The following is an 18,843-nucleotide window of genomic DNA, read 5'->3' as shown; positions in this document are numbered from 1 at the left end:
TCACTGCTCAGCTGACCCGGCAGAAGCAAATGTATACCAAAAATGTACCCAGAATGAGCTTTTCAGTGAACAGCAGCCAGGCACATTTTAGCAAGTTTTTCTTGTAAGTGCAGTTGGAAACGCTTTTCAGGCTCAGTACTGCGCTCAAAAGATGCAGCCCTGAGGTCTCTCCTGATAGGAGGTAGTTAAGTAGAAATTCACTGCTCAGCTGACCCAGCAGAAGCAAATGTATACCCAGAATGAGCTTTTCAGTGAACAGCAGCCAGGCACATTTTAGCTAGTTTTACTTGTAAGTGGGGTTGGAAACGCTTTTCAGCTCAGTACTGCGCTCAAAAGATGCAGCCCTGAGGTCTCTCCTGATAGGAGGTAGTTAAGTAGAAATTCACTGCTCAGCTGACCCGGCAGAAGCAAATGTATACCAAAAATGTACCCAGAATGAGATTTTCAGTGAACAGCAGCCAGGCACATTTTAGCTAGTTTTACTTGTAAGTTGGGTTGGAAACGCTTTTCAGGCTCAGTACTGCGCTCAAAAGATGCAGCCCTGAGGTCTCTCCTGATAGGAGGTAGTTAAGTAGAAATTCAGTGCTCAGCTGACCCGGCAGAAGCAAATGTATACCAAAAATGTACCAGAATGAGCTTTTCAGTGAACAGCAGCCAGGCACATTTTTGCTAGTTTTACTTGTAAGTGGGGTTGTAAACGGTTTTCAGGCTCAGTACTGCGCTCAAAAGATGCAGCCCTGAGGTATCTCCTGATAGGAGGTAGTTATGTAGAAATTCACTGCTCAGCTGACCCGGCAGAAGCAAATGCATACCAAAAATGTACCCAGAATGAGCTTTTCAGTGAACAGCAGCCAGGCACATTTTAGCTAGTTTTACTTGTAAGTGGGGTTGGAAACGCTTTTCAGGCTCAGTACTGCGCTCAAAAGATGCAGCCCTGAGGTCTCTCCTGATAGGAGATAGTTAAGTAGAAATTCACTGCTCAGCTGACCCGGCAGAAGCAAATGTATACCAAAAATGTACCCAGAATGAGATTTTCAGTGAACAGCAGCCAGGCACATTTTAGCTAGTTTTACTTGTAAGTTGGGTTGGAAACGCTTTTCAGGCTCAGTACTGCGCTCAAAAGATGCAGCCCTGAGGTCTCTCCTGATAGGAGGTAGTTAAGTAGAAATTCAGTGCTCAGCTGACCCGGCAGAAGCAAATGTATACCAAAAATGTACCAGAATGAGCTTTTCAGTGAACAGCAGCCAGGCACATTTTTGCTAGTTTTACTTGTAAGTGGGGTTGTAAACGGTTTTCAGGCTCAGTACTGCGCTCAAAAGATGCAGCCCTGAGGTATCTCCTGATAGGAGGTAGTTATGTAGAAATTCACTGCTCAGCTGACCCGGCAGAAGCAAATGCATACCAAAAATGTACCCAGAATGAGCTTTTCAGTGAACAGCAGCCAGGCACATTTTAGCTAGTTTTACTTGTAAGTGGGGTTGGAAACGCTTTTCAGGCTCAGTACTGCGCTCAAAAGATGCAGCCCTGAGGTCTCTCCTGATAGGAGATAGTTAAGTAGAAATTCACTGCTCAGCTGACCCGGCAGAAGCAAATGTATACCAAAAATGTACCCAGAATGAGCTTTTCAGTGAACAGCAGCCAGGCATATTTTAGCTAGTTTTACTTGTAAGTGGGGTTGTAAACGCTTTTCAGGCTCAGTACTGCGCTCAAAAGATGCATCCCTGAGGTCTCTCCTGATAGGAGGTAGTTAAGTAGAAATTCACTGCTCAGCTGACCCGGCAGAAGCAAATGTATACCAAAAATGTACCAGAATGAGCTTTTCAGTGAACAGCAGCCAGGCACATTTTAGCTAGTTTTACTTGTAAGTGGGGTTGTAAACGCTTTTCAGGCTCAGTACTGCGCTCAAAAGATGCATCCCTGAGGTCTCTCCTGATAGGAGGTAGTTAAGTAGAAATTCACTGCTCAGCTGACCCGGCAGAAGCAAATGTATACCAAAAATGTACCCTGAATGAGCTTTTCAGTGAACAGCAGCCAGGCACATTTTAGCTAGTTTTACTTGTAACTGGGGTTGTAAACGGTTTTCAGGCTCAGTACTGCGCTCAAAAGATGCAGCCCTGAGGTCTCTCCTGATAGGGGGTAGTTAAGTAGAAATTCACTGCTCAGCTGACCCGGCAGAAGCAAATGTATACCAAAAATGTACCCAGAATGAGCTTTTCAGTGAACAGCAGCCAGGCACATTTTAGCAAGTTTTTCTTGTAAGTGCAGTTGGAAACGCTTTTCAGGCTCAGTACTGCGCTCAAAAGATGCAGCCCTGAGGTCTCTCCTGATAGGAGGTAGTTAAGTAGAAATTCACTGCTCAGCTGACCCAGCAGAAGCAAATGTATACCCAGAATGAGCTTTTCAGTGAACAGCAGCCAGGCACATTTTAGCTAGTTTTACTTGTAAGTGGGGTTGGAAACGCTTTTCAGCTCAGTACTGCGCTCAAAAGATGCAGCCCTGAGGTCTCTCCTGATAGGAGGTAGTTAAGTAGAAATTCACTGCTCAGCTGACCCGGCAGAAGCAAATGTATACCAAAAATGTACCCAGAATGAGATTTTCAGTGAACAGCAGCCAGGCACATTTTAGCTAGTTTTACTTGTAAGTTGGGTTGGAAACGCTTTTCAGGCTCAGTACTGCGCTCAAAAGATGCAGCCCTGAGGTCTCTCCTGATAGGAGGTAGTTAAGTAGAAATTCAGTGCTCAGCTGACCCGGCAGAAGCAAATGTATACCAAAAATGTACCAGAATGAGCTTTTCAGTGAACAGCAGCCAGGCACATTTTTGCTAGTTTTACTTGTAAGTGGGGTTGTAAACGGTTTTCAGGCTCAGTACTGCGCTCAAAAGATGCAGCCCTGAGGTATCTCCTGATAGGAGGTAGTTATGTAGAAATTCACTGCTCAGCTGACCCGGCAGAAGCAAATGCATACCAAAAATGTACCCAGAATGAGCTTTTCAGTGAACAGCAGCCAGGCACATTTTAGCTAGTTTTACTTGTAAGTGGGGTTGGAAACGCTTTTCAGGCTCAGTACTGCGCTCAAAAGATGCAGCCCTGAGGTCTCTCCTGATAGGAGATAGTTAAGTAGAAATTCACTGCTCAGCTGACCCGGCAGAAGCAAATGTATACCAAAAATGTACCCAGAATGAGCTTTTCAGTGAACAGCAGCCAGGCATATTTTAGCTAGTTTTACTTGTAAGTGGGGTTGTAAACGCTTTTCAGGCTCAGTACTGCGCTCAAAAGATGCATCCCTGAGGTCTCTCCTGATAGGAGGTAGTTAAGTAGAAATTCACTGCTCAGCTGACCCGGCAGAAGCAAATGTATACCAAAAATGTACCAGAATGAGCTTTTCAGTGAACAGCAGCCAGGCACATTTTAGCTAGTTTTACTTGTAAGTGGGGTTGTAAACGCTTTTCAGGCTCAGTACTGCGCTCAAAAGATGCATCCCTGAGGTCTCTCCTGATAGGAGGTAGTTAAGTAGAAATTCACTGCTCAGCTGACCCGGCAGAAGCAAATGTATACCAAAAATGTACCCTGAATGAGCTTTTCAGTGAACAGCAGCCAGGCACATTTTAGCTAGTTTTACTTGTAACTGGGGTTGTAAACGGTTTTCAGGCTCAGTACTGCGCTCAAAAGATGCAGCCCTGAGGTCTCTCCTGATAGGGGGTAGTTAAGTAGAAATTCACTGCTCAGCTGACCCGGCAGAAGCAAATGTATACCAAAAATGTACCCAGAATGAGCTTTTCAGTGAACAGCAGCCAGGCACATTTTAGCTAGTTTTACTTGTAAGTGGGGTTGTAAACGCTTTTCAGGCTCAGTACTGCGCTCAAAAGATGCAGCCCTGAGGTCTCTCCTGATAGGAGATAGTTAAGTAGAAATTCACTGCTCAGCTGACCCGGCAGAAGCAAATGTATACCAAAAATGTACCCAGAATGAGCTTTTCAGTGAACAGCAGCCAGGCACATTTTAGCTAGTTTTACTTGTAAGTGGGGTTGTAAACGCTTTTCAGGCTCAGTATTGCGCTCAAAAGATGCAGCCCTGAGGTCTCTCCTGATAGGAGATAGTTAAGTAGAAATTCACTGCTCAGCTGACCCGGCAGAAGCAAATGTATACCAAAAATGTACCCAGAATAAGCTTTTCAGTGAACAGCAGCCAGGCACATTTTAGCTAGTTTTACTTGTAACTGGGGTTGTAAACGCTTTTCAGGCTCAGTACTGCGCTCAAAAGATGCAGCCCTGAGGTCTCTCCTGATAGGAGGTAGTTAAGTAGAAATTCACTGCTCAGCTGACCCGGCAGAAGCAAATGTATACCAAAAATGTACCCAGAATGAGCTTTTCAGTGAACAGCAGCCAGGCACATTTTAGCTAGTTTTACTTGTAAGTGGGGTTGGAAACGCTTTTCAGGCTCAGTACTGCGCTCAAAAGATGCAGCCCTGAGGTCTCTCCTGATAGGAGGTAGTTAGTAGAAATTCACTGCTCAGCTGACCCGGCAGAAGCAAATGTATACCAAAAATGTACCCAGAATGAGCTTTTCAGTGAACAGCAGCCAGGCACATTTTAGCTAGTTTTACTTGTAAGTGGGGTTGGAAACACTTTTCAGGCTCAGTACTGCGCTCAAAAGATGCAGCCCTGAGGTCTCTCCTGATAGGAGGTAGTTAAGTAGAAATTCACTGCTCAGCTGACCCGGCAGAAGCAAATGTATACCAAAAAAGTACCCAGAATGAGCTTTTCAGTGAACAGCAGCCAGGCACATTTTAGCTAGTTTTTCTTGTAAGTGGGGTTGTAAACGGTTTTCAGGCTCAGTACTGCGCTCAAAAGATGCAGCCCTGAGGTCTCTCCTGATAGGAGGTAGTGAAGTAGAAATTCACTGCTCAGCTGACCTAGCAGAAGCAAATGTATACCAAAAATGTACCCAGAATGAGCTTTTCAGTGAACAGCAGCCAGGCACATTTTAGCTAGTTTTACTTGTAAGTGGGGTTGGAAACGCTTTTCAGGCTCAGTACTGCGCTCAAAAGATGCAGCCCTGAGGTCTCTCCTGATAGGAGGTAGTTAAGTAGAAATTTACTGCTCAGCTGACCCGGCAGAAGCAAATGTATACCAAAAATGTACCCAGAATGAGCTTTTCAGTGAACAGCAGCCAGGCACATTTTAGCTAGTTTTACTTGTAAGTGGGGTTGGAAATGCTTTTCAGGCTCAGTACTGCGCTCAAAAGATGCAGCCCTGAGGTCTCTCCTGATAGGAGGTAGTTAAGTAGAAATTCACTGCTCAGCTGACCCGGCAGAAGCAAATGTATACCAAAAATGTACCCAGAATGAGCTTTTCAGTGAACAGCAGCCAGGCACATTTTAGCTAGTTTTACTTGTAAGTGGGGTTGGAAATGCTTTTCAGGCTCAGTACTGTGCTCAAAAGATGCAGCCCTGAGGTCTCTCCTGATAGGAGGTAGTTAAGTAGAAATTCACTGCTCAGCTGACCCGGCAGAAGCAAATGTATACCAAAAATGTACCCAGAATGAGCTTTTCAGTGAACAGCAGCCAGGCACATTTTAGCTAGTTTTACTTGTAAGTGGGGTTGTAAACGCTTTTCAGGCTCAGTACTGCGCTCAAAAGATGCAGCCCTGAGGTCTCTCCTGATAGGAGATAGTTAAGTAGAAATTCACTGCTCAGCTGACCCGGCAGAAGCAAATGTATACCAAAAATGTACCCAGAATGAGCTTTTCAGTGAACAGCAGCCAGGCACATTTTAGCTAGTTTTACTTGTAAGTGGGGTTGTAAACGCTTTTCAGGCTCAGTACTGCGCTCAAAAGATGCAGCCCTGAGGTCTCTCCTGATAGGAGGTAGTTAAGTAGAAATTCACTGCTCAGCTGACCCGGCAGAAGCAAATGTATACCAAAAATGTACCCAGAATGAGCTTTTCAGTGAACAGCAGCCAGGCACATTTTAGCTAGTTTTACTTGTAACTGGGTTTGTAAACGGTTTTCAGGCTCAGTACTGCGCTCAAAAGATGCAGCCCTGAGGTCTCTCCTGATAGGGGGTAGTTAAGTAGAAATTCACTGTTCAGCTGACCCGGCAGAAGCAAATGTATACCAAAAATGTACCCAGAATGAGCTTTTCAGTGAACAGCAGCCAGGCACATTTTAGCTAGTTTTACTTGTAAGTGGGGTTGTAAACGCTTTTCAGGCTCAGTACTGCGCTCAAAAGATGCAGCCCTGAGGTCTCTCCTGATAGGAGATAGTTAAGTAGAAATTCACTGCTCAGCTGACCCGGCAGAAGCAAATGTATACCAAAAATGTACCCAGAATGAGCTTTTCAGTGAACAGCAGCCAGGCACATTTTAGCTAGTTTTACTTGTAAGTGGGGTTGTAAACGCTTTTCAGGCTCAGTACTGCGCTCAAAAGATGCAGCCCTGAGGTCTCTCCTGATAGGAGATAGTTAAGTAGAAATTCACTGCTCAGCTGACCCGGCAGAAGCAAATGTATACCAAAAATGTACCCAGAATAAGCTTTTCAGTGAACAGCAGCCAGGCACATTTTAGCTAGTTTTACTTGTAACTGGGGTTGTAAACGCTTTTCAGGCTCAGTACTGCGCTCAAAAGATGCAGCCCTGAGGTCTCTCCTGATAGGAGGTAGTTAAGTAGAAATTCACTGCTCAGCTGACCCGGCAGAAGCAAATGTATACCAAAAATGTACCCAGAATGAGCTTTTCAGTGAACAGCAGCCAGGCACATTTTAGCTAGTTTTACTTGTAAGTGGGGTTGGAAACGCTTTTCAGGCTCAGTACTGCGCTCAAAAGATGCAGCCCTGAGGTCTCTCCTGATAGGAGGTAGTTAGTAGAAATTCACTGCTCAGCTGACCCGGCAGAAGCAAATGTATACCAAAAATGTACCCAGAATGAGCTTTTCAGTGAACAGCAGCCAGGCACATTTTAGCTAGTTTTACTTGTAAGTGGGGTTGGAAACACTTTTCAGGCTCAGTACTGCGCTCAAAAGATGCAGCCCTGAGGTCTCTCCTGATAGGAGGTAGTTAAGTAGAAATTCACTGCTCAGCTGACCCGGCAGAAGCAAATGTATACCAAAAATGTACCCAGAATGAGCTTTTCAGTGAACAGCAGCCAGGCACATTTTAGCTAGTTTTTCTTGTAAGTGGGGTTGGAAACGCTTTTCAGGCTCAGTACTGCGCTCAAAAGATGCAGCCCTGAGGTCTCTCCTGATAGGAGGTAGTGAAGTAGAAATTCACTGCTCAGCTGACCTAGCAGAAGCAAATGTATACCAAAAATGTACCCAGAATGAGCTTTTCAGTGAACAGCAGCCAGGCACATTTTAGCTAGTTTTACTTGTAAGTGGGGTTGGAAACGCTTTTCAGGCTCAGTACTGCGCTCAAAAGATGCAGCCCTGAGGTCTCTCCTGATAGGAGGTAGTTAAGTAGAAATTTACTGCTCAGCTGACCCGGCAGAAGCAAATGTATACCAAAAATGTACCCAGAATGAGCTTTTCAGTGAACAGCAGCCAGGCACATTTTAGCTAGTTTTACTTGTAAGTGGGGTTGGAAATGCTTTTCAGGCTCAGTACTGCGCTCAAAAGATGCAGCCCTGAGGTCTCTCCTGATAGGAGGTAGTTAAGTAGAAATTCACTGCTCAGCTGACCCGGCAGAAGCAAATGTATACCAAAAATGTACCCAGAATGAGCTTTTCAGTGAACAGCAGCCAGGCACATTTTAGCTAGTTTTACTTGTAAGTGGGGTTGGAAACGCTTTTCAGGCTCAGTACTGCGCTCCAAAGATGCAGCCCTGAGGTCTCTCCTGATAGGAGGTAGTTAAGTAGAAATTCACTGCTCAGCTGACCCGGCAGAAGCAAATGTATACCAAAAATGTACCCAGAATGAGCTTTTCATTGAACAGCAGCCAGGCACATTTTAGCTAGTTTTACTTGTAAGTGGGGTTGGAAACACTTTTCAGGCTCAGTACTGCGCTCAAAAGATGCAGCCCTGAGGTCTCTCCTGCTGATAGGAGGTAGTTAAGTAGAAATTCACTGCTCAGCTGACCCGGCAGAAGCAAATGTATACCAAAAATGTACCCAGAATGAGCTTTTCAGTGAACAGCAGCCAGGCACATTTTAGCTAGTTTTACTTGTAAGTGGGGTTGGAAACGCTTTTCAGGCTCAGTACTGCGCTCAAAAGATGCAGCCCTGAGGTCTCTCCTGATAGGAGGTAGTTAAGTAGAAATTCACTGCTCAGCTGACCCGGCAGAAGCAAATGTATACCAAAAATGTACCCAGAATGAGCTTTTCAGTGAACAGCAGCCAGGCACATTTTAGCTAGTTTTACTTGTAAGTGGGGTTGTAAACGCTTTTCAGGCTCAGTACTGCGCTCAAAAGATGCAGCCCTGAGGTCTCTCCTGATAGGAGATAGTTAAGTAGAAATTCACTGCTCAGCTGACCCGGCAGAAGCAAATGTATACCAAAAATGTACCCAGAATGAGCTTTTCAGTGAACAGCAGCCAGGCACATTTTAGCTAGTTTTACTTGTAAGTGGGGTTGTAAACGCTTTTCAGGCTCAGTACTGCGCTCAAAAGATGCAGCCCTGAGGTCTCTCCTGATAGGAGGTAGTTAAGTAGAAATTCACTGCTCAGCTGACCCGGCAGAAGCAAATGTATACCAAAAATGTACCCAGAATGAGCTTTTCAGTGAACAGCAGCCAGGCACATTTTAGCTAGTTTTACTTGTAACTGGGTTTGTAAACGGTTTTCAGGCTCAGTACTGCGCTCAAAAGATGCAGCCCTGAGGTCTCTCCTGATAGGGGGTAGTTAAGTAGAAATTCACTGTTCAGCTGACCCGGCAGAAGCAAATGTATACCAAAAATGTACCCAGAATGAGCTTTTCAGTGAACAGCAGCCAGGCACATTTTAGCTAGTTTTACTCGTAGTTGTAAACGCTTTTAAGGCTCAGTACTGCGCTCAAAAGATTCAGCCCTGAGATCTCTCCTGATAGGAGGTAGTTAAGTAGAAATTCACTGCTCAGCTGACCCGGCAGAAGCAAATGTATACCAAAAATGTACCCAGAATGAGCTTTTCAGTGAACAGCAGCCAGGCACATTTTAGCTAGTTTTACTTGTAAGTGGGGTTGGAAACGCTTTTCAGGCTCAGTACTGCGCTCAAAAGATGCAGCCCTGAGGTCTCTCCTGATGGGAGGTAGTTAAGTAGAAATTCACTGCTCAGCTGACCCGGCAGAAGCAAATGTATACCAAAAATGTACCCAGAATGAGCTTTTCAGTGAACAGCAGCCAGGCACATTTTAGCTAGTTTTACTTGTAACTGGGGTTGTAAACGGTTTTCAGGCTCAGTACTGCGCTCAAAAGATGCAGCCCTGAGGTCTCTCCTAATAGGAGGTAGTTATGTAGAAATTCACTGCTCAGCTGACCCGGCAGAAGCAAATGTATACCAAAAATGTACCCAGAATGAGCTTTTCAGTGAACAGCAGCCAGGCACATTTTAGCTAGTTTTACTCGTAAGTGGGGTTGTAAACGCTTTTCAGGCTCAGTACTGCGCTCAAAAGATGCAGCCCTGAGGTCTCTCCTGATAGGAGGTAGTTAAGTAGAAATTCACTGCTCAGCTGACCCGGCAGAAGCAAATGTATACCAAAAATGTACCCAGAATGAGCTTTTCAGTGAACAGCAGCCAGGCACATTTTAGCTAGTTTTACTTGTAAGTGGGGTTGGAAACGCTTTTCAGGCTCAGTACTGCGCTCAAAAGATGCAGCCCTGAGGTCTCTCCTGATAGGAGGTAGTTAAGTAGAAATTCACTGCTCAGCTGACCCGGCAGAAGCAAATGTATACCAAAAATGTACCCAGAATGAGCTTTTCAGTGAACAGCAGCCAGGCACATTTTAGCTAGTTTTACTTGTAACTGGGGTTGTAAACGGTTTTCAGGCTCAGTACTGCGCTCAAAAGATGCAGCCCTGAGGTCTCTCCTGATAGGAGGTAGTTAAGTAGAAATTCACTGCTCAGCTGACCCGGCAGAAGCAAATGTATACCAAAAATGTACCCAGGATGAGCTTTTCAGTGAACAGCAGCCAGGCACATTTTAGCTAGTTTTACTTGTAAGTGGGGTTGTAAACGCTTTTCAGGCTCAGTACTGCGCTCAAAAGATGCAGCCCTAAGGTCTCTCCTGATAGGAGGTAGTTAAGTAGAAATTCACTGCTCAGCTGACCCGGCAGAAGCAAATGTATACCAAAAATGTACCCAGAATGAGAAAATGAGCTTTTCAGTGAACAGCAGCCAGGCACATTTTAGCTAGTTTTACTTGTAAGTGGGGTTGGAAACGCTTTTCAGGCTCAGTACTGCGCTCAAAAGATGCAGCCCTGAGGTCTCTCCTGATAGGAGGTAGTTAAGTAGAAATTCACTGCTCAGCTGACCCGGCAGAAGCAAATGTATACCAAAAATGTACCCAGAATGAGCTTTTCAGTGAACAGCAGCCAGGCACATTTTAGCTAGTTTTTCTTGTAAGTGGGGTTGGAAACGCTTTTCAGGCTCAGTACTGCGCTCAAAAGATGCAGCCCTGAGGTCTCTCCTGATAGGAGGTAGTGAAGTAGAAATTCACTGCTCAGCTGACCTAGCAGAAGCAAACGTATACCAAAAATGTACCCAGAATGAGCTTTTCAGTGAACAGCAGCCAGGCACATTTTAGCTAGTTTTACTTGTAAGTGGGGTTGGAAACGCTTTTCAGGCTCAGTACTGCGCTCAAAAGATGCAGCCCTGAGGTCTCTCCTGATAGGAGGTAGTTAAGTAGAAATTTACTGCTCAGCTGACCCGGCAGAAGCAAATGTATACCAAAAATGTACCCAGAATGAGCTTTTCAGTGAACAGCAGCCAGGCACATTTTAGCTAGTTTTACTTGTAAGTGGGGTTGGAAATGCTTTTCAGGCTCAGTACTGCGCTCAAAAGATGCAGCCCTGAGGTCTCTCCTGATAGGAGGTAGTTAAGTAGAAATTCACTGCTCAGCTGACCCGGCAGAAGCAAATGTATACCAAAAATGTACCCAGAATGAGCTTTTCAGTGAACAGCAGCCAGGCACATTTTAGCTAGTTTTACTTGTAAGTGGGGTTGGAAACGCTTTTCAGGCTCAGTACTGCGCTCAAAAGATGCAGCCCTGAGGTCTCTCCTGATAGGAGGTAGTTAAGTAGAAATTCACTGCTCAGCTGACCCGGCAGAAGCAAATGTATACCAAAAATGTACCCAGAATGAGCTTTTCAGTGAACAGCAGCCAGGCACATTTTAGCTAGTTTTACTTGTAAGTGGGGTTGGAAACGCTTTTCAGGCTCAGTACTGCGCTCAAAATATGCAGCCCTGAGGTCTCTCCTGCTGATAGGAGGTAGTTAAGTAGAAATTCACTGCTCAGCTGACCCCGCAGAAGCAAATGTATACCAAAAATGTACCCAGAATGAGCTTTTCAGTGAACAGCAGCCAGGCACATTTTAGCTAGTTTTACTTGTAAGTGGGGTTGGAAACGCTTTTCAGGCTCAGTACTGCGCTCAAAAGATGCAGCCCTGAGGTCTCTCCTGATAGGAGGTAGTTAAGTAGAAATTCACTGCTCAGCTGACCCGGCAGAAGCAAATGTATACCAAAAATGTACCCAGAATGAGCTTTTCAGTGAACAGCAGCCAGGCACATTTTAGCTAGTTTTACTTGTAAGTGGGGTTGGAAACGCTTTTCAGGCTCAGTACTGCGCTCAAAAGATGCAGCCCTGAGGTCTCTCCTGATAGGAGGTAGTTAAGTAGAAATTCACTGCTCAGCTGACCCGGCAGAAGCAAATGTATACCAAAAATGTACCCAGAATGAGCTTTTCAGTGAACAGCAGCCAGGCACATTTTAGCTAGTTTTACTTGTAAGTGGGGTTGGAAACACTTTTCAGGTCAGTACTGCGCTCAAAAGATGCAGCCCTGAGGTCTCTCCTGATAGGAGGTAGTTAAGTAGAAATTCACTGCTCAGCTGACCCGGCAGAAGCAAATGTATACCAAAAATGTACCCAGAATGAGCTTTTCAGTGAACAGCAGCCAGGCACATTTTAGCTAGTTTTTCTTGTAAGTGGGGTTGGAAACGCTTTTCAGGCTCAGTACTGCGCTCAAAAGATGCAGCCCTGAGGTCTCTCCTGATAGGAGGTAGTGAAGTAGAAATTCACTGCTCAGCTGACCTAGCAGAAGCAAATGTATACCAAAAATGTACCCAGAATGAGCTTTTCAGTGAACAGCAGCCAGGCACATTTTAGCTAGTTTTACTTGTAAGTGGGGTTGGAAACGCTTTTCAGGCTCAGTACTGCGCTCAAAAGATGCAGCCCTGAGGTCTCTCCTGATAGGAGGTAGTGAAGTAGAAATTCACTGTTCAGCTGACCCGGCAGAAGCAAATGTATACCAAAAATGTACCCAGAATGAGCTTTTCAGTGAACAGCAGCCAGGCACATTTTAGCTAGTTTTACTCGTAGTTGTAAACGCTTTTCAGGCTCAGTACTGCGCTCAAAAGATTCAGCCCTGAGGTCTCTCCTGATAGGAGGTAGTTAAGTAGAAATTCACTGCTCAGCTGACCCGGCAGAAGCAAATGTATACCAAAAATGTACCCAGAATGAGCTTTTCAGTGAACAGCAGCCAGGCACATTTTAGCTAGTTTTACTTGTAAGTGGGGTTGGAAACGCTTTTCAGGCTCAGTACTGCGCTCAAAAGATGCAGCCCTGAGGTCTCTCCTGATGGGAGGTAGTTAAGTAGAAATTCACTGCTCAGCTGACCCGGCAGAAGCAAATGTATACCAAAAATGTACCCAGAATGAGCTTTTCAGTGAACAGCAGCCAGGCACATTTTAGCTAGTTTTACTTGTAACTGGGGTTGTAAACGGTTTTCAGGCTCAGTACTGCGCTCAAAAGATGCAGCCCTGAGGTCTCTCCTAATAGGAGGTAGTTATGTAGAAATTCACTGCTCAGCTGACCCGGCAGAAGCAAATGTATACCAAAAATGTACCCAGAATGAGCTTTTCAGTGAACAGCAGCCAGGCACATTTTAGCTAGTTTTACTCGTAAGTGGGGTTGTAAACGCTTTTCAGGCTCAGTACTGCGCTCAAAAGATGCAGCCCTGAGGTCTCTCCTGATAGGAGGTAGTTAAGTAGAAATTCACTGCTCAGCTGACCCGGCAGAAGCAAATGTATACCAAAAATGTACCCAGAATGAGCTTTTCAGTGAACAGCAGCCAGGCACATTTTAGCTAGTTTTACTTGTAAGTGGGGTTGGAAACGCTTTTCAGGCTCAGTACTGCGCTCAAAAGATGCAGCCCTGAGGTCTCTCCTGATAGGAGGTAGTTAAGTAGAAATTCACTGCTCAGCTGACCCGGCAGAAGCAAATGTATACCAAAAATGTACCCAGAATGAGCTTTTCAGTGAACAGCAGCCAGGCACATTTTAGCTAGTTTTACTTGTAACTGGGGTTGTAAACGGTTTTCAGGCTCAGTACTGCGCTCAAAAGATGCAGCCCTGAGGTCTCTCCTGATAGGAGGTAGTTAAGTAGAAATTCACTGCTCAGCTGACCCGGCAGAAGCAAATGTATACCAAAAATGTACCCAGGATGAGCTTTTCAGTGAACAGCAGCCAGGCACATTTTAGCTAGTTTTACTTGTAAGTGGGGTTGTAAACGCTTTTCAGGCTCAGTACTGCGCTCAAAAGATGCAGCCCTAAGGTCTCTCCTGATAGGAGGTAGTTAAGTAGAAATTCACTGCTCAGCTGACCCGGCAGAAGCAAATGTATACCAAAAATGTACCCAGAATGAGAAAATGAGCTTTTCAGTGAACAGCAGCCAGGCACATTTTAGCTAGTTTTACTTGTAAGTGGGGTTGGAAACGCTTTTCAGGCTCAGTACTGCGCTCAAAAGATGCAGCCCTGAGGTCTCTCCTGATAGGAGGTAGTTAAGTAGAAATTCACTGCTCAGCTGACCCGGCAGAAGCAAATGTATACCAAATATGTACCCAGAATGAGCTTTTCAGTGAACAGCAGCCAGGCACATTTTAGCTAGTTTTTCTTGTAAGTGGGGTTGGAAACGCTTTTCAGGCTCAGTACTGCGCTCAAAAGATGCAGCCCTGAGGTCTCTCCTGATAGGAGGTAGTGAAGTAGAAATTCACTGCTCAGCTGACCTAGCAGAAGCAAATGTATACCAAAAATGTACCCAGAATGAGCTTTTCAGTGAACAGCAGCCAGGCACATTTTAGCTAGTTTTACTTGTAAGTGGGGTTGGAAACGCTTTTCAGGCTCAGTACTGCGCTCAAAAGATGCAGCCCTGAGGTCTCTCCTGATAGGAGGTAGTTAAGTAGAAATTTACTGCTCAGCTGACCCGGCAGAAGCAAATGTATACCAAAAATGTACCCAGAATGAGCTTTTCAGTGAACAGCAGCCAGGCACATTTTAGCTAGTTTTACTTGTAAGTGGGGTTGGAAATGCTTTTCAGGCTCAGTACTGCGCTCAAAAGATGCAGCCCTGAGGTCTCTCCTGATAGGAGGTAGTTAAGTAGAAATTCACTGCTCAGCTGACCCGGCAGAAGCAAATGTATACCAAAAATGTACCCAGAATGAGCTTTTCAGTGAACAGCAGCCAGGCACATTTTAGCTAGTTTTACTTGTAAGTGGGGTTGGAAACGCTTTTCAGGCTCAGTACTGCGCTCAAAAGATGCAGCCCTGAGGTCTCTCCTGATAGGAGGTAGTTAAGTAGAAATTCACTGCTCAGCTGACCCGGCAGAAGCAAATGTATACCAAAAATGTACCCAGAATGAGCTTTTCAGTGAACAGCAGCCAGGCACATTTTAGCTAGTTTTACTTGTAAGTGGGGTTGGAAACGCTTTTCAGGCTCAGTACTGCGCTCAAAATATGCAGCCCTGAGGTCTCTCCTGCTGATAGGAGGTAGTTAAGTAGAAATTCACTGCTCAGCTGACCCCGCAGAAGCAAATGTATACCAAAAATGTACCCAGAATGAGCTTTTCAGTGAACAGCAGCCAGGCACATTTTAGCTAGTTTTACTTGTAAGTGGGGTTGGAAACGCTTTTCAGGCTCAGTACTGTGCTCAAAAGATGCAGCCCTGAGGTCTCTCCTGATAGGAGGTAGTTAAGTAGAAATTCACTGCTCAGCTGACCCGGCAGAAGCAAATGTATACCAAAAATGTACCCAGAATGAGCTTTTCAGTGAACAGCAGCCAGGCACATTTTAGCTAGTTTTACTTGTAAGTGGGGTTGGAAACGCTTTTCAGGCTCAGTACTGCGCTCAAAAGATGCAGCCCTGAGGTCTCTCCTGATAGGAGGTAGTTAAGTAGAAATTCACTGCTCAGCTGACCCGGCAGAAGCAAATGTATACCAAAAATGTACCCAGAATGAGCTTTTCAGTGAACAGCAGCCAGGCACATTTTAGCTAGTTTTACTTGTAAGTGGGGTTGGAAACACTTTTCAGGTCAGTACTGCGCTCAAAAGATGCAGCCCTGAGGTCTCTCCTGATAGGAGGTAGTTAAGTAGAAATTCACTGCTCAGCTGACCCGGCAGAAGCAAATGTATACCAAAAATGTACCCAGAATGAGCTTTTCAGTGAACAGCAGCCAGGCACATTTTAGCTAGTTTTTCTTGTAAGTGGGGTTGGAAACGCTTTTCAGGCTCAGTACTGCGCTCAAAAGATGCAGCCCTGAGGTCTCTCCTGATAGGAGGTAGTGAAGTAGAAATTCACTGCTCAGCTGACCTAGCAGAAGCAAATGTATACCAAAAATGTACCCAGAATGAGCTTTTCAGTGAACAGCAGCCAGGCACATTTTAGCTAGTTTTACTTGTAAGTGGGGTTGGAAACGCTTTTCAGGCTCAGTACTGCGCTCAAAAGATGCAGCCCTGAGGTCTCTCCTGATAGGAGGTAGTGAAGTAGAAATTTACTGCTCAGCTGACCCGGCAGAAGCAAATGTATACCAAAAATGTACCCAGAATGAGCTTTTCAGTGAACAGCAGCCAGGCACATTTTAGCTAGTTTTACTTGTAAGTGGGGTTGGAAACGCTTTTCAGGCTCAGTACTGCGCTCAAAAGATGCAGCCCTGAGGTCTCTCCTGATAGGAGGTAGTTAAGTAGAAATTCACTGCTCAGCTGACCCGGCAGAAGCAAATGTATACCAAAAATGTACCCAGAATGAGCTTTTCAGTGAACAGCAGCCAGGCACATTTTAGCTAGTTTTACTTGTAAGTGGTGTTGGAAACGCTTTTCAGGCTCAGTACTGCGCTCAAAAGATGCAGCCCTGAGGTCTCTCCTGCTGATAGGAGGTAGTTAAGTAGAAATTCACTGCTCAGCTGACCCGGCAGAAGCAAATGTATACCAAAAATGTACCCAGAATGAGCTTTTCAGTGAACAGCAGCCAGGCACATTTTAGCTAGTTTTACTTGTAAGTGGGGTTGGAAACGCTTTTCAGGCTCAGTACTGCGCTCAAAAGATGCAGCCCTGAGGTCTCTCCTGATAGGAGGTAGTTAAGTAGAAATTCACTGCTCAGCTGACCCGGCAGAAGCAAATGTATACCAAAAATGTACCCAGAATGAGCTTTTCAGTGAACAGCAGCCAGGCACATTTTTGCTAGTTTTACTTGTAAGTGGGGTTGGAAACGCTTTTCAGGCTCAGTACTGCGCTCAAAAGATGCAGCCCTGAGGTCTCTCCTGATAGGAGGTAGTTAAGTAGAAATTCACTGCTCAGCTGACCCGGCAGAAGCAAATGTATACCAAAAATGTACCCAGAATGAGCTTTTCAGTGAACAGCAGCCAGGCACATTTTAGCTAGTTTTACTTGTAAGTGGGGTTGGAAGCGCTTTTCAGGCTCAGTACTGCGCTCAAAAGATGCAGCCCTGAGGTCTCTCCTGATGGGAGATAGTTAAGTAGAAATTCACTGCTCAGCTGACCCGGCAGAAGCAAATGTATACCAAAAATGTACCCAGAATGAGCTTTTCAGTGAACAGCAGCCAGGCACATTTTAGCTAGTTTTACTTGTAAGTGGGGTTGGAAACGCTTTTCAGGCTCAGTACTGCGCTCAAAAGATGCAGCCCTGAGGTCTCTCCTGATAGGAGGTAGTTAAGTAGAAATTCACTGCTCAGCTGACCCGGCAGAAGCAAATGTATACCAAAAATGTACCCAGAATGAGCTTTTCAGTGAACAGCAGCCAGGCACATTTTAGCTAGTTTTACTTGTAACTGGGGTTGTAAACGGTTTTCAGGCTCAGTACTGCGCTCAAAAGATGCAGCCCTGAGGTCTCTCCTGATAGGAGGTAGTTAAGTAGAAATTCACTGCTCAGCTGACCCGGCAGAAGCAAATGTATACCAAAAATGTACCCAGGATGAGCTTTTCAGTGAACAGCAGCCAGGCACATTTTAGCTAGTTTTACTTGTAAGTGGGGTTGTAAACGCTTTTCAGGCTCAGTACTGCGCTCAAAAGATGCAGCCCTAAGGTCTCTCCTGATAGGAGGTAGTTAAGTAGAAATTCACTGCTCAGCTGACCCGGCAGAAGCAAATGTATACCAAAAATGTACCCAGAATGAGAAAATGAGCTTTTCAGTGAACAGCAGCCAGGCACATTTTAGCTAGTTTTACTTGTAAGTGGGGTTGGAAACGCTTTTCAGGCTCAGTACTGCGCTCAAAAGATGCAGCCCTGAGGTCTCTCCTGATAGGAGGTAGTTAAGTAGAAATTCACTGCTCAGCTGACCCGGCAGAAGCAAATGTATACCAAAAATGTACCCAGAATGAGCTTTTCAGTGAACAGCAGCCAGGCACATTTTAGCTAGTTTTTCTTGTAAGTGGGGTTGGAAACGCTTTTCAGGCTCAGTACTGCGCTCAAAAGATGCAGCCCTGAGGTCTCTCCTGATAGGAGGTAGTGAAGTAGAAATTCACTGCTCAGCTGACCTAGCAGAAGCAAACGTATACCAAAAATGTACCCAGAATGAGCTTTTCAGTGAACAGCAGCCAGGCACATTTTAGCTAGTTTTACTTGTAAGTGGGGTTGGAAACGCTTTTCAGGCTCAGTACTGCGCTCAAAAGATGCAGCCCTGAGGTCTCTCCTGATAGGAGGTAGTTAAGTAGAAATTTACTGCTCAGCTGACCCGGCAGAAGCAAATGTATACCAAAAATGTACCCAGAATGAGCTTTTCAGTGAACAGCAGCCAGGCACATTTTAGCTAGTTTTACTTGTAAGTGGGGTTGGAAATGCTTTTCAGGCTCAGTACTGCGCTCAAAAGATGCAGCCCTGAGGTCTCTCCTGATAGGAGGTAGTTAAGTAGAAATTCACTGCTCAGCTGACCCGGCAGAAGCAAATGTATACCAAAAATGTACCCAGAATGAGCTTTTCAGTGAACAGCAGCCAGGCACATTTTAGCTAGTTTTACTTGTAAGTGGGGTTGGAAACGCTTTTCAGGCTCAGTACTGCGCTCAAAAGATGCAGCCCTGAGGTCTCTCCTGATAGGAGGTAGTTAAGTAGAAATTCACTGCTCAGCTGACCCGGCAGAAGCAAATGTATACCAAAAATGTACCCAGAATGAGCTTTTCAGTGAACAGCAGCCAGGCACATTTTAGCTAGTTTTACTTGTAAGTGGGGTTGGAAACGCTTTTCAGGCTCAGTACTGCGCTCAAAATATGCAGCCCTGAGGTCTCTCCTGCTGATAGGAGGTAGTTAAGTAGAAATTCACTGCTCAGCTGACCCCGCAGAAGCAAATGTATACCAAAAATGTACCCAGAATGAGCTTTTCAGTGAACAGCAGCCAGGCACATTTTAGCTAGTTTTACTTGTAAGTGGGGTTGGAAACGCTTTTCAGGCTC

This window comes from Lissotriton vulgaris, chromosome 4_1, assembly GCF_964263255.1.
Source record: "Lissotriton vulgaris chromosome 4_1, aLisVul1.2, whole genome shotgun sequence".
Taxonomy (NCBI): Eukaryota; Metazoa; Chordata; class Amphibia; order Caudata; family Salamandridae; genus Lissotriton; species Lissotriton vulgaris.
This window is presented reverse-complemented; position numbering follows the sequence as displayed.